The sequence below is a fragment of the Suncus etruscus genome, chromosome 18 (assembly GCF_024139225.1).
Source record: "Suncus etruscus isolate mSunEtr1 chromosome 18, mSunEtr1.pri.cur, whole genome shotgun sequence".
In the NCBI taxonomy this organism is placed as follows: domain Eukaryota; kingdom Metazoa; phylum Chordata; class Mammalia; order Eulipotyphla; family Soricidae; genus Suncus; species Suncus etruscus.
The window spans coordinates 56,781,475-56,797,579 of NC_064865.1; the positions used below are offsets into that span (position 1 = coordinate 56,781,475).

At 42.4% G+C, this 16,105-nt stretch overlaps 1 protein-coding gene and 3 non-coding genes across 4 annotated transcripts in view; 1 reads left to right on the forward strand and 3 right to left on the reverse strand.

The window, feature by feature from the left end:
• The window catches only part of LOC125996117 (histone H2A type 1-B), a 949,462-nt gene that overhangs the window by 840,273 nt on the left and 93,084 nt on the right, over positions 1 to 16,105 (reverse strand). The gene's annotated exons all lie outside the window — the stretch shown is intronic.
• Positions 2,598 to 2,675, reverse strand: TRNAS-AGA (transfer RNA serine (anticodon AGA)). Its single transcript has one exon. It is a non-coding gene; the product is annotated as a tRNA-Ser (tRNA).
• TRNAS-AGA (transfer RNA serine (anticodon AGA)) lies at positions 7,319 to 7,400 on the reverse strand. The gene has a single exon. It is a non-coding gene; the product is annotated as a tRNA-Ser (tRNA).
• Positions 10,225 to 10,307, forward strand: TRNAT-AGU (transfer RNA threonine (anticodon AGU)). The gene has a single exon. It is a non-coding gene; the product is annotated as a tRNA-Thr (tRNA).

Here is a 16,105-nt window from a genome sequence, read left to right on the forward strand (position 1 = left end):
AAAGGGAAGAAAACCCAAAAGGTATATATAAAAGTTTTTGAACAAGACAATTCCTGGTACCTGAGAGATCTACAGGGATTAAAACACTTGCCTTGCATACAATAGATCCCAGTTCAATCTGTGGCATCAAAACCTCAGGCACAGGAAAAACCACTAAAAAGAGACTTTTGCTTTGTTGACTACAGAGCAACTTATCACAATTATAAGTTCTAAAAAATAAATTCTAAAAAGAAGCCACAATGCATTTTACAGGATATCAAAAGTGGGAAGTTATGGTGGTCAGGTGATAGCGCAGCAGGTAGGACATTTGCTTTGCACGCTGCTGACTCAGGTTTGATCTCGGCATTCCAAAATGTCCCCTGAGCATAGTTAGGAGTAACCCCTGAGCACCACAGGATATGGCCCCAAAACAAAATAAAAGTGGGAAGTTGTAATATGCTTACAAGGAAAATATGTATATGACTTAGAGAAGATTATCTAGACTAGAAAAAGAATATTTTCATACCTGAGGCCTAACCCTGGTCCCCAGGACATTTCTCCTCCCTACACTAATCAGCACCCAGAAAACTCAAGCACTTAACTGGGAAAAACAAAAACAAAAACAAAAACAAACCCTGAGCTAGAGGTAGCCTCAAAGCCTCTCTTCTCACATCTTTCTAAACACGTTTCAATAAAAACTATCTGCGCCCCCCAAAAAAAGAATACGAAATTACAATGTTTTAAATATACACGTAGATGAATGTTTAAACTCGTATTACATACGTAAAATAAAGTAACAAAACTGAATATATGAAATCTAAAGGACAATAACCAAACTTAAACATAATTAAACTTAAAAAAAAAATAACTAAACTTAAAAAACCTGTTAAGGAGGAAGGTTGTAGGTGTGAAAGGGAAAAGGGATGGAGGAAAATTGACACTCAATACAGGAACAGTGTTGGAAAATTGTGTGCATGAATTCCAGCAATAAATAATTTTGTGCCTAAATAAAAATAATAATAAATTAGCAAAAAGAAGTTAAAAAAAAAGTTGAACAGCATGATCTACTGATTTATTAAAAGGCATTAGAAGGTAATGTGCAAAAAAATAAAATAAAATTTAAAAAGAAGGTAATTTGCAAATACTATTCAAAAAAGTCTCACCCAGAGAAGAGAATAATGAAAAAATGGCTGCTTTAATGCAATAGGAATGAAATGCAAAATAGAATAGATTACAGAATTATTTATTTTTTGTTTGTTTTTTGGGCCACATCCAGTGGTACTCAGAGCTTACTATTTATCAAGGATCCTTGCTCAGGGATCACTCCTGGATAAACTTAAGGAACCATTTGGGGGACACAGGATTGAACCTAGGTCAATTACCTGCAAGGCAAGAGCTTTTTATTGTTGATTTTTGGGGGCAGGTTTCTCTCTCTCTCTCTCTCTCTCTCTCTCTCTCTCTCTCTCTCTCTCTCTCTCTCTCTTTCTCTCTGTCTCTCTCTCTCTCTGTCTCTCTCTCTCTCTCTCTCTCTCTCTCTCTGTCTCTCTCTCTGTCTCTCTCTCTCTCTCTCCTCTCTCTCTCTCTCTCCCCCCCCCTCTCTCTGCCAGTGCTTTAAACATAATTCCTCTCTGGAGGTCGGAAGGATAGTACTAAGGTTAAGCCCTTGCCTTGCTTTCCACCAAATCTGGTTTGATGTCCAGCACCACATATGGTTCTCTTGAGAACCCTCATGATCCCTGAGCACAGAACCAGGAGTGAGTGAGTCCTAAGCACAACCAAGTGTGGCCTCAAAACCAAAAAGGAAAATTTTATCTGGAAAAATAAAAATTGCTATGCTCCTGGAAAAAATGGATAAGAGAAGGCAGAAGTAACTGTTGTCAGAAAAGGGAAGGGGAGAGGTCCAAGGAGATGTCCTGCCTTTAAAACTAAGGAAGACAGACTCAGGGCTGCTGCAGTGAGGGTGGAGCAGGACAGAGGCAGCACATTTCTTGGTTAATGTCACAGACATGAGTCCACCCATGAATCAGATTTTTCAGTCAATCTCTGTGTATGGGACCCCACTATGTGCCCAGAATTAGTCAAAATTTCTTTTCAGTCCCTCCCTTCTCTGTCTGCCACCATCCTGACTTCAGAACCAGCCTACCCTATGTGACATCAACACCCCTCTCCCCCGTTGGGGATTGCATCACAAAGAAACTGTATTTCTCTCCTGGTCCTCAGGAGTACTTGATCAGATTTGAATGGAGGGCTTGGCAAGGAACGCTCTTGAATCTGAGCTCAGTTTGACTGAGTTTCCTTGTCCAGAACTGGAGAGGAGCAGGGCTGGCAAGGGCACAGTTGTTGGAGACACAAAGGCTGTTGCCAGCTTCTAGTGCAGGAAAAGTGGCAGTGCATCAGGGGGAGGATTAGAGAGAAAAAGAGGGTGTCAGGCAAAGTCAGTGTGGAGCGGAGAAAAGAGAAGAGCACTGTGTTGAGATGCAGACCAGGTCCTAGGGAAGTCACTGGACTGTTGGGGATGATGCTGATGTTGACTATCTATAATAAGGGAGGGTTGACTTTGTGGGTGGCAGGGCTGGGCAGGTCAGAGCAGCATGAGTCAGGAGGCTTGTGGAAAAGGTCGTAGTCGGCAGGATTCGAACCTGCGCGGGTTCGAATGGATTTCTAGTCCATCGCCTTAACCACTCGGCCACGACTACATAAAAACTCCAAAGCCTCTCCGCCCCAGTAGCTGGCTGATCCAGGCCAAGGCCTGCCCTTTAGCTGCTCCTCAAAGGACTCATTTTCTACCCACACATGCGCCCCTAATGTCCCTCCCGGCTTTTATGCGGTGGCAAATCACATTTTCCCAGCTTGAGTCTGGCCCTATGATGGCTCCAGGGAACAAGGCTGAGAAGGACACATCCTAAAAGTGTCACTTTCCCAGGGGGAACAGTTTCCTATGAGGACTCATAAGAAGAGAGATACATAGCATCAGGGAAGTGATCTTAGGTTTCAGGGGTCTCAAACTCGTGGCTCGCGGCCCTGCCCTAGAGGAATCTTTTTTTGTTTTGTTTTGTTTTGTTCTAGTTATTTGGGTCACACCCCCCAGTGTTCAAGGCTTACTACTGACTTTGCACTCAAGGATCACCCCTACTTTGCCTCCTGTGGCTCCCAGGTAAATTGCGTTTGAGACCCCTGGATGGTTACATTCATTTGAAGTTTATGATATTAAACTACCATGTTATTATAAACACACACACACACACACACACACACACACACATTACCAAATGTCACTGCCTCCACCACATCCAGCCACCTCAGGTCTAATCTTCCTCCCTTCTCTTTTGCCCCACTACTGAAATCTAGCTTTGTACTCTCAGGTCTCAATGCTTGGTTTGCTTGACTCTCTCTCTCTCTCTCTCTCTCTCTCTCTCTCTCTCTCTCTCTCTCTCTCTCTCTCTCTCTCTCCCATTTTCATTTTTCTGTTCCACTAAAAGTAGCTCATGTGGTCTTGGTGCTTCCCCATCTGGCTTATTAATGTGGCATCTTCCAGCTCCAGCCACATTAAACTGCATGGCTTCATTTTTCATAGCTGCATAATATTTCATTATATATAACATATATATGTGACACCTGATCAGATCCATTTAACTGTCACCCTACACTTGGTTATTTCCACTGTGCATTGCAATACTGAACATTTGTGTGTGTATATATATTTTCAGATTAGCATTTTTTTGCAGTGAGGACAGATGTCAAGAAGCAAAATCTCTGGATCATATGGGAATTCTTTTCTTACTTTCCACAGTTATTTCATGGAGATGAACTAGATGGCATTCATCAACAGTGAATGCAAGTTTCTCTTCCACCGAACACTGTCAACACCGGTTGCTTCTAGTCTTTCTTGGCCTATGCCATGTTTACTGCTGCTTTGATTTGTATTTCCATGATAATTCATGATGATGAACAAGTGTTTTTATATAGAAAAACGTGTTCAACTCTGATGACTTGGTAACAGCAACAACCTGCTTTCAGGGCAGGATTCTCTGCATTGCCATCTAATGGTGAGATAAAATTAGAAGACACTTGGTGTCACCCTTACTTTGACATAGAATTTGTACAGAAACCAGAATCTACAGAAACCTGACTCTGACAACCTGAATGTGAAGAACTTTTACTGAGACCAACAGAAAAACTTTGGATTTAGACAATTTAGTATGTCTGGAGCCTGAAGTTGGTCTTATGCCAGGATACGTCCTGGGTAAATTCTTCCTGTCTTTTAGGCCAAAGGGTTTTCCTTTCTATTTTCTTCATATTTGGCTGTGCGATGCAAACAACAAAAACTGCCACATATACACACACCTTTTTTTTTTATTAAAGTTTTTCTCTTAGCTTTAAAAAAAAGCTAATTCTACCTTCTGCTATTGTAATAATGACTTTATTGATATACAATAATTTTCACAAATATATTTGCTACTGAAATTTTTCTTTATTTTTTCCTACTCTTCCATTTTATTTTTATTTTTTCTATTATTTCTAAACCTTTGCTTTCTCTTATCTTGAAACAAATCTATTACAATCAGTTAGGTCAACTATATGTTGCATTTTCTCTAAAAAGGTGTATAAAAAGGGGGCCGAAGAGATAGCATGGAGGTAAGGCGTTTGCCTTCCATGCAGGAGGTCATCGGTTTGAATCCCGGCGTCCCATATGGCCCCCCCCCCCCCCCCCGTGCCTGCCAGGAGCAATTTCTGAGCATGGAGCCAGGAGTAACCCCTGAACACTGCCGGGTGTGACCCAAAAACCATAAAAAAATAAATGTCTTTTTTAAAAAAAAAAAAAGGTGTATAAAAAGAAGAGTGAATCAATAAAATAGTATTAAGAAAAAAAAACAAGTGTTCATATACATGACAAAATGTTCATAGAGTGTGTGTTCAAATATCTACCGATTGGGTTACTGTATGCCTTCAGCCAATTGTCTATTTCTCTGTTCCTCAATTTTATGGGAATAATGACTTTCTGTTACTATTGTTGCTGTTCTTACATTTATTGTGAAACCTTAATAAAAGCCTTACTGCTGGTTAAAAGAATGAGGTAAATCTCTATTTACAGATAAACATACACTGGTTTTCTTTCTTGGTCTCATACATAAAGATCAGACATTATATACTCATTTTTACTATTGCTAGGCCTTAGTCGAGTTAGATTAATCAAGATCACTGTTTAGAATTCTGAATGGAATTTACTTTAGGAAAAACAAGTCTGCTATTGATATCTCTTTGAGAGCTATCCTTTCTCACCAAGGGAATCATCAATCCTTCAAACCCTTCTCATGAAGCTTTTTTTCCATGGGAGATGATGATGACTACTATGGTGAAAAAATCAGTATGAGGTTTGATCAATAGCATGACAGGTAGGGCATTTGTCTTGCATGTGGCCAACTCAGGTTCAAAATCCAAAATCTTAAATGCTCCCAGGATCCTGCCAGGGGTAACCCTTGAGTGCCACTGAGTATGACTAAAAAAAAAAATTTTTTTTTTGTATGAGATACTCCAGCCAAATATGGCACAAAATTAAACCAGACTGAGAAAGACCAAAAGAAATGGCTATCAACACCTAGATCAAAAGGTCAAAATCCTTCAAAAAAAAAAAAAAAAAACAAAACAAGAAAAAGAGTCCATATCACAAAAGGACAAAAGGGGGGCTGGAGAGATAGCATGGAGGTAAGGCGTTTGCCTTTCATGCAAGAGGTCATCGGTTCGAATCCCAGCGTCCCATATGGTCCCCCGTGCCTGCCAGGAGCAATTTCTGAGCATGGAGCCAGGAGTAACCCCTGAGCACTGCCGGGTGTGACAAAAAAAAAAAAAGGACAAAAGGACCTTTTTCTGTAGAAGATATTAAAGTGAAAGTGCAAGCAAATATAGAATGGGATGGTTCTCTGTGGATGAAAGTGGCCATTCAGGAAGAGAAAGGAATGATTGCTGGGAAGTGATGCAGAAAGTCTTGCAATCTCACAAATGCTGTCACCATGTTAGAATGGCCAGCTCCATAGACTCACTCTTTTACTTATTCACGCTTCCTTTCACTTATTTAAAAAGAAATGTATTATGGTCAATTATATTGACTAAATGATGCCATTTTCTTTAAAAAAAAAAAAAGTTAAAAAATACAATGAGATGTTCACAAATGTCCTCGGGACCTACAAATTTTGGTCCCCCCATCACAGGTTTTTCCAAGTGTTCAGACACGTGACAGAAAAGCATCAAATTCATCAGCAGCTCCTACACAAAGTGAGCTCCCTGCATCTTACAATAAAGCAAAACAGCAACAGTAAACTCCTACCCAAAGAATGCAAAAGACTATGGGAGTCTGGGAATACCTACTGGTGTGCAATTCGACAGGAGAAGGGAATATGGACCCCAGCTATGAATGTACTGCAGGAAGTTAGTGAGGCCCAAAGAGTTGAGGTCACCTTCCAGCTACTGGGTCATATTATGAGTTCATCTGACTCGAGAATGGTTGCCAACCATGTCTAGGAAATTAGCATCATGATCTCCTATATTCGTTACTTTAATTCATCATCTTATGTCCAACACACATGAAAAACACAATTGGACTTCTCTGATTTCTGAGTCTCAAATAAAATAAACTATTTTCTTTTCATCCTTGCATTCAAAACTAATGCAGACTCAAAAACTAGGGAAAGAGTTAGAGTAGAGGCAGTGGAGTTCTAGGATAATGTCACAGGCATGAATCCATCTATGAATCAATCAGATTTTCCAGTCAATTTCTGTATACAGGAACCTAAAATGAGTTTATCAAACTTCTTTTCAATCCCTCACATCTCTGCCTCCAAAACCAGCCCATCCTGTGTGACATCAACCCCTCACTGGGAATTGCATCACAAAGAAACTGTCTCTCCTGCATTTCTCTCCTGGACCCCAGTGGTGCTTGATCAGACCCAGTTTGGATGGAGGACTTGGCAAGAAAAGCACTTGAATCTGAGCCCAGCTTGACTGGGTTTCCTTGTCTAAGACTGGAGAGAACCCAAGGGTATAGTTGTTGGAGACACAAAGGCTGCTGCCAGCTTCTTGTGCAGGAAAAACCATGGTGCATCAGGGTGAGGATTAGAAAAAAGTGTGTCAGGCAAGGGGTGTGTGGAGTGGAGTGAAGAAATGAGCACTGTTTTGAGTTGTGTATATCAAGGCCTAGGGAAGTCACTGGACTCATGGGGAAGGCGGGGATGATGTTGACTAGGACTCTAATTAGGTGGAGAGGATTGAGTTTATTGGGTGGCAGGGCTGGGCATAAATGTTAGCAGCATGAGTCAGGAGGCATGTGGAGGGGAGGAAAAGGTGTCGTAGTCGGCAGGATTCGAACCTGCGCGGGGAAACCCCAATGGATTTCTAGTCCATCGCCTTAACCACTCGGCCACGACTACACAAAAGTCTTATGGTGTCTCTGTGCTAGTAGCTGGAAGAGCCAGTCCAAGGCCAGCTTTTTAGCTCCTCTCCAAAGGATTCATTTTCTACCCACACACTTGCTCCTAATATCAATCCCAGCCTCTCATGTTGTGGCAAATCTCATTCTCTCAGCTTCAGTGGGGGCCCTCTGATGGCTCCAGGGAACAAGACTGAGCAGGACACATCCTGAAAGTGTGACTTTCCCAAGGGAACAGTTTCTTATGGGGATCCATAAGAAGAGAGACACATAGCATCAGAGAGGTGATCTTAGTTTAGTAAATATGATTACAATCATTTGGATATTTATGGTATTAATCTACCATGTTGTTACACACACATATACACATACACACACACACACACACACACACACACACACACACACAAATGCCACAGCCTCTATAACTCCCAGCCACCTCAGGCCTGATCTTCCTTCCTCTTCTCTTCTCCCACTACTGAAATCTCAGCTTGTAGTCTCAAGTCTCAATGATTGGTTGGTTTGGACTCTGTCCCATATTCTCTCTGTTGTTCCACACAAAGTAGTTCATGTGGTCTTGGTGTTTCCCCATCTGGCTTATCTTGCTTATTAATATGGCATCTTCCAGTTCCAACCACATTAAACTGTGTGGTTTCATTTTTATCTCATAGGTGCATAATATTCCATTCTGTATATCTGTGACACCTGGATCCATTCATTTGTCATCTGACATTTGGTTGTTTCCATATCTTGCCAATTGTGCATTACCGTAAGGAACATTTGTGTATGTAAAAGTTCATGGGTACATCAGCCCACGCAGCACAAAGCTGGCCATCTTGGGAGGAAATGACTGCCATACCCTGCCTTACCAAAGACAAACCTGCTGCCTCCATAACCCAGAATCAGTTTTTTCAATGACTCTGCATCATTACCTTTCTATGATTCCCTTTAGGGACACCAGTCTGATCAAACTTCAGGTATGCCAGTTTTTAGGCTTATATCACCAGAGTATTTTGGAGTGAGGGAGGGCACCCAGGAGGGCACCCCCCCCTTAACATCCTTCAACCAGGAAACCTGGCAGTTGGGCACCCATCCCCCAAATCACAGTATCAGTAATAGTGCTCGGAATTGCTGGACAACTTCCTTTGTTTGATGCTGTCATTCCAATAAGAACACACCACCAATTTCACAGAATGGACAGCTCACAAAAAGAGCTCATTAAACCTACAGCCATTCTATTAATGACTTCACTGGAGATCCATCATTTTCACAAATGTGCTTGCTACTGCACTTTACTTTTATTTTTTTTAAATTGCTTTGTTTTGTTATTCATTTTTTCTATTTTTTTTCAATAACTTTGCTTTCACAAAGTTAAAAACAAATGTATTATGGTCAATGATGTCACTAAATGATGCCATTTCCTATGAATAAAGTTAAAAAATACAATAAGATATCCACAAATGTCCTCGGGACCTACAAATTCTGGTCCCCTATCACAGGCTTTTCCAAGTCTTCCAGTCTCTGGACAGAGTGGCATCAAATTCATCAGCAGCTACTGCACAGAGTGAACTCATTACATCTTTCTATTATTTTTTATTTTATTTTTTACCCCCTCCCCAACTCATTACATCTTACACTAAAGCAAAGCAGCAACAGAAAACTCGAACCAAGATAATGGGAACCATATGAGATGGCCGGGGATCAAACTGTGGTTCGTCCTACGTTAGCGTGTGCAAGGCAAAGGCCCTACTGCTTGCACCACTGCTCAGGTCCTTCATACTGATTTCTTCACCGTAGTATTTATTATCATCTGCCATGGAAATAAAGCATTCTAATCATGAAAAGAGTTTGAAGAATTGATGATTCCTTTGGTGAGAAAGGAGAACTCTCAGAGATATCAATAGTAGACTTTTTTTTCCCAAAGTAAATTTCATTCAGAATGTTAAATAACCATCAGAATGTTTGACAACTTTGGCTGGTTAGCTCAGTTGGTTAGAGTGTGGTGCTAATAACACCAAGGTTTTGGGTTCGATTCCCGTACGTGCCAACCTGTATTTTGGGGCCGGAGCGAACGCTGCAAACAAACACAAAAAAATTTTGAGCAGTGATCATAATTGTTTAATGAAACTGGACTAAGTTCTAGCAATAGCAATACGTTAGTATTGATGATCTTAATATACGAGGCCAAGAAAGAAACATCACTGTGTGTTTCTCAAAAGTAGAGATATATCTTATTCTTTTATCTACAGTAAGGCTTTCAATTATGGTTCCACAATAAATGTAAGAACAGCAATAGCAACAAAAAGGAATTATTCCCGTCAAAGTTGAAGAAAAGTGAGGAATAGACAGTTGCCTGAAAACATACAGTCGACCAATCAGGAGATATTTAAATACACACACTAGGAACATATTGGCATATATGTGAACACTTTGCTATCTATATGTCTATGTAGAAGAGCACTTACTTGTTCATCATCACTTATCATGGAAGTGCAAATCAAAGCAGCAGTGAAATGGCATAGGCCAAGAAAGACCAAAAACAACCAGTGTTGACAGGTGTGTGCGGAAGAGAAACAAGCATTCCCTGTTGATGAGTGTCCTGGGAAAGTCACATTTCCAAGATGTGTCCTGCTGTGTCTTGTTGCCTGGAGCCATCATAGGGCCTCACTCAAGCCTTGGAGAATAAGCTTTGGCACAGCATGAGAGGCTGGGAGGGACATTAGGAGCAAGTGCCTGGGTAGAAAAGGAGTCCTTTGGGAGGAGCTAAGGAGCAGCCTTGGCCCGGATCAGCCAGCTCTGGGGCCAGAGATGGTTTAAACCTTCAAGTGGTCGAGGCCTAGTGGTTAAGGCGGTGGACTAGTGAATCCACTGGGGTCTCCCCGCGCAGGTTCGACTCCTGCCGACCACGACACTTTTTCCTCTCCTCCACACGCCTCCTGACTCCCCGCCTTCCCCCAACAGTCCAGTGACTCCCCTAACTTGGCATACACGTCCCCAAAACAGTGCTCATCTCTTTTCTTCACTCCCCATCGACTTTGACTGACACCCGCTTTTCACTCTAATCCTCACCGGGCTGCACCGTGGTCTTTCCTGCACAAGAAACGGGCAGCAATTTTTGTGTCTCCAACAACTGTGCCCTTGCCAGCCCTACCCCTCTCCCATCCTGGACAAGGAAACCCAGTCAAGCTGGGTTTCTTCAGAATCAAGAGCTCTGCTTGCCAAGTTTCCCATCCAAATTGGGTCTGATCATGTACTGCTGGGGACCAGGAGAGAAATGCAGGAAAGACAGTTTCTTTGTGATGTAATCCCCAGTGGGGGTTTGATGTCACACAGGGTGGCTGCTTCTGGAGACCATGATGGTGACAGACAGAGAGGGGAGGGACTGGAAGGAAGTTTGATGAATCCTGGGCATACAGTGGGGTCTCGTACACAAAGATTGACTGGAAAGTCTGATGTATAGATGGACTCATGTCTGTGACATAATCCAAGAACTCGGCTGCCTCTACCATAACTTGCCAGCTGCCCTGAGGTTGTCAGTCTTACTTTTGAAGTCAGGGACTGAAAGGAGATGAATGTTTATTGTATTCCAGATTCAGAAATGTTACCAAATTCAATTGTCTAATATCCATGTGTGTTTGACATAGGAAAATGACATATTAAAGTAACGATTATAGGCGATCATGATGCTAATTTCCTAGGCATGTTTGGCTGTCGCTTCTCAAGTCACATGAAACCATCCTATGACCCAGTAGATGGAAGGTGACCTCAACTCTATGGGCCCCAATGACTTCCTGCAGTACATTCAGAGCTGGGGACCATTTTCACTCCTCCTGTGGAAATTCCACACCCAGTAGGTATTTCTAGACTCCTAGAGTCTTTTGCATAATCTGGTTGGAGTTTTCTGTTGCTGCTTTGCTTTAGTGTAGGATGTAATGAGTTGGGGGGGGGGGGAAGATAAAATAAATAAAATAAAATAATAAAATAAAAAACAATAAAAAAGATGTAATGAGTTCACTCTCTACAGGAGCTGCTGATGAATTTGATGCCACTTTGTCCAGAGACTGGAAGACTTGGAAAAGCCTGTGATAGGGGACCAGAATTTGTAAGTCCAGAGGATATTTGTGGACAACTAATTGTATTGTTTAACTTTATTTAAAGGAAATGGCATCATTTAGTGACATAATTGAAACTTTGTGAAAGCAAAGTTATTGGAAAAAATTGAAAGAATGAATAACAAAACAAAGCAATTTAAAAAAAGAAAAGTAGAGTAGCAAGCACATTTGTGAAAATGATGGATCTCCAATGAAGTCATTAATAGAATGGCTGAAGGTTTAGTGAGCTCTTTTTGTGAGCTGTCCATTCTGTGAAACTGGTGGTGTGTTCCTATGGAACGACAGCATCAAACAAAGGAAGTTGTCCAGCAATTCCGAGCACTATTACTGATACTGTGATTTGGCGGATGATTGCTCAGCTGGCCAGTTCTAACATGGTGACCGCATTTGTGAGCATGCAAGACTCTTCGGCATCTCTTCCCAGCATTAATTTCCTTTTTTTCCTGAATGACCACATCTATGAACACCTGTATCTGCAGAGAACATCCCATGCTACAGTTGTTCTCAGTTTATCTTTAACATCATCTACAGAACTGGGGCATGTGTGTGTGTGTGTGTGTGTGTGTGTGTCTGTGTATCTGTGTGTGTGTCTGTGTCTGTGTGTGTGTATGTTATAAAATTTGGCTGGAGTATCTCATACTGTTTTTTTTTTTTTTTTTGATGCATAGTTAGTTGTACTCAGGGTTACTCCTGGAAGGATCAAGGATCATATGGGATAATAAATTTTTTTTTTGGGGGGGGCACACCCGGCGGTGCTCAGGGGTTACTCCTGGCTGTCTGCTCAGAAATCGCTCCTGGCAGGCACGGGGGACCATATGGGACACCGGGATTCGAACCAAGGGATAATGAATTTTGAACGCAGGTTAACCCTATGCTAACCCGTGATCCCCAGCATTACATGATCAGACCCAATTTGGATGGGAGGGGCCAGAGAGATTGCACAGTGATAAGGCGTTTGCCTTAGATGCAGAAGGACAATGATTCGAATCCCAGCATCCCATTTGGTCCCCCAGGCCTGCCAGGAGCGATTTCTGAGCATACAGCAAGGAGAACCCCTGAGTATGACCCCTCCCCCCAAAATAAAACACAATTTGGATGGGAAACTTGGCAAGTAGAGCTCTTGATTGTGAGCCCAGCTTGACTGGGTTTCCTTGTCCAGGATGGGAGAGGGGTAGGGCTGGCAAGGGCACAGTTGTTGGAGACACACAGATTGCTGCCAGTTTCTTGTGCAGGAAAGACCACGGTGCAGCCCGGTGAGGATTAGAGTAAAAAGCGGGTGTCAGTCGAAGTCGATGGGGAGTGAAGAAAAGAGATGAGCACTGTTTTGGGGACGTGTATGCCAAGTTAGGGGAGTCACTGGACTGTTGGGGGAAGGCAGGGAGTCAGGAGGCGTGTAGAGGAGAGGAAAAAGTGTCGTGGCCCGCAGGAGTCGAACCTGCACCGGGAGACCCCAGTGGATTTGCTAGTCCACCGCCTTAACCCCTAGGCCACGAACACCTGAAGCTTCTCTGGCCCAGGAGCTTGATGATCCAGGCCAAAGCCTGTCCTTTAGCTCCTCCCCAAAGGATTCATTTTCTACCCAGGCACTTGTTCTTTATGTCCCTCCCGGCCTCTCACGCTGTGCCAAAGCTCAATCTCCCAGGCTTGAGTGAGGCCCTATGATGGCTCCAGGCAGCAAGACAGAGCAGGACACATCTTGGAAGTGTGACTTTCCCAGAGGGAACAGCTTTTACATTTGGTTATTTCCATATCCAGCCAATTGTGCATTGCCGTAATGAATATTTCTTTTTTTTTTTTTTTTTTTTGGTTTTTGGGCCACACCCGATAACGCTCATGGGTTACTCCTGGCTATGTGCTCAGAAGTTGCTCCTGGCTTGGGGGACCATATGGGACACCGGGGGATCGAACAGCGGTCCGTCCAAGGCTAGCGCAGGCAAGGCAGACACCTTACCTTTAGCGCCACCGCCCGGCCCCATGAATATTTCTTTTGTATATATATTTTCAAATTAGCATTTTTGTTCAGTGGGGACAGATGTCAAGAAGCAGAATTTCCGGGTCAAATGGGAACTTTGTCCTTACTTTCTGGAAGAATCTCCACACTGTTATTCCATGGAGATGATCCAGCGACACTCATCAACAGGGAATGCTCGTTTCTCTTCCACACACACCTGTCAACACTGGTTTGTTTCTGGTCTTTCTTGGCCTATGCCATTTCACTGCTGCTTTGATTTGCATTTCCATGATAAGTGATGATGAACAAATGCTGGTATGTTGCATTATACCCTTGGCGCCAGGATGTTGCATTAAGCCCTTAGGATGGAGTTGGATGGTGGATGGAGGCCTTTGTTTTTAGGCTCAAGACCACGTGGCTCCATCCTCCATTAACTGTCAGGTCATCATCTTCAGGTGGTGGTGGCAAGTATTGAACTCACTCAAGGCAGGCTTCATGAGAGATAACATCTTTTTTTAGCCCTAGCCAACAGATGTGGCTGATCACCATTTACGCATGCCATTCTTAACTTGCCCTGCGTCTTAACTCCTTTCAGCCATCTTCCCTCTGACCTCCAAGCTGGCAAAGACCCAAAAGCCTCATCCCCTGGGTCAATGCCCTTATCTAACCTCTTCAAGACCCTTCCCAGGAATTGGGAGGGTTCTAGCAGGTAAAGAGAACGTAATATCCGCTTCCCAAGACCCCTCCCAGAAATGGGCAGGTCTCAGGTAGATACACCTAAATCCAGGGTGGAGTTATACTCGTATATATAAAAAAAAGGTTCACATATATGACCATATGCTGATAGTGTATGTATTTAAATATCTACTGAGTGGTCAACTGTATGTTTTCAGGCAATTGTCTATTCCTCACCGTTCTTCATCTTTGACGAGAATAATTACTTTTTGTTGCTATTGTTGTTCTTACATTTATTCTGGAACCATAATCGAAAGCCTTGCTGTTGATAAAAGAATGAGATATATCTCTACTTATTGAGAAACACACACACTGATGTTTCTTATTTGGCCTCGTATTTTAAGTTCAACAATACTAACTTATTGCTATTGCTAGAGCTTAGTCTTGTTTCATTAAACAATTAAGATCACTCCTCAAAATTATTTTGTTTGTTTCTTTGTTTGCAGTGCTCAGGGTTTCGAACCACCGTCCTTCTGCTGCAAGGCAAAAGCCTTAGGTCCATGCTATCTCTTCGGCCCCAAAATACAAGTTGGACTGTACGAAATATGGGGATCAAACTCACAACCTTGGTGTTATTAGCACCACGCTCTAACCAACTGAGCTAAACGCCCAGAGCTGCTTAAAGTCTCATATGGAATTTACTTTGGGGGGGAAGTAGCAGTTTATTGATATCTCTTTGAGAGTTATCCTTTCTCACCAAAGGAATCATTGATTCTTCAAACTCTTTTTCATGATTAGAATGTCTTCTTTCCAAAGCAAATGAGGATGAATACTATGGTGAAGAAATCAATATAAAGGGCTGAGCAGTGATGCAAGCAGTAGGGCGTTTGCCTTGTATGCTCTAACCTGTGATGGACAACAGTTCGATCCCCACCATCCCACATGGTTCCCCAAGCCAAGAACAATTTCTGAGCACAGAGCCAGGAGTAACCTCTGAGCATCACTGGGTTTGACCCAAAAACCAACAGAAAAATAGAAAAGGAATCAGTATGAGGGTATGAGCATAGCGGATAAACTATTTGTCTTGCATAGGTCTAACCTGCGTTCCAAATTCATTATGTCATATGGACCCTTGAGCCTTCCAGGCATAACCCTGAGTACCACTAATTATGGATCAAAAAAATCAGTATGTGATACTCCAGCCAAATATGCCAAAAATTCAAACAAGAATGAAAAAGACTAAAAGAAATGGCTATCAACACCTATATCAAAAAGTCAACATCCTTAAAAAAAAAACCCGGAAAAGAACTTCATATCACACACACACACACACACACACACACACACACACACACACACACAACCGCCCCAGTTCTGTAGAAGATGTTAAAGTTAAAGTGCGAACAACTATAGAATTGGTATTCTCTGCAGATAGAAATGGTCATAGCTGTGGTCATTCAGAAGAAAAGGAAATTAATGCTGGGAAGAGATGCAGAAGAGTCTTACATGCCCACAAATGCTGTCACCATGTTAGAACTGGCCAGCTCCATAGACTCACTCTTTTCTCAAATGAGATGTAAACCAAGCTGCAAAAGATCATAGGTATACAGCACACACAGCACAGAGCTGGCCATCTTTGGAAGAAAGGACTGCCAAACCCTGCCTTACTGAAGGCAAATCTGCTGCTTCCATCACCCAGAATCAGTTTTTGCAATGACTCTGCCTCATTACCTTTCTATGATTCCCTTTAGAGAACCAATCTGACCAAACTTCAGGTATGCCAGTTTTTAGGCTTCTATCACCAGAGTTTTTTGGAGTGAGGGAGGGCACCCACCTCCCTGTAATACCCTTCAACCAGGAACCCTAGCAGCTGAACACTCATCCCCCAAATCACAGTATCAGTAATAGTGCTTGGAATTGGTGGACAACTGCCTTTGTTTGATGCTGTCATTCCATAGGAACACACCA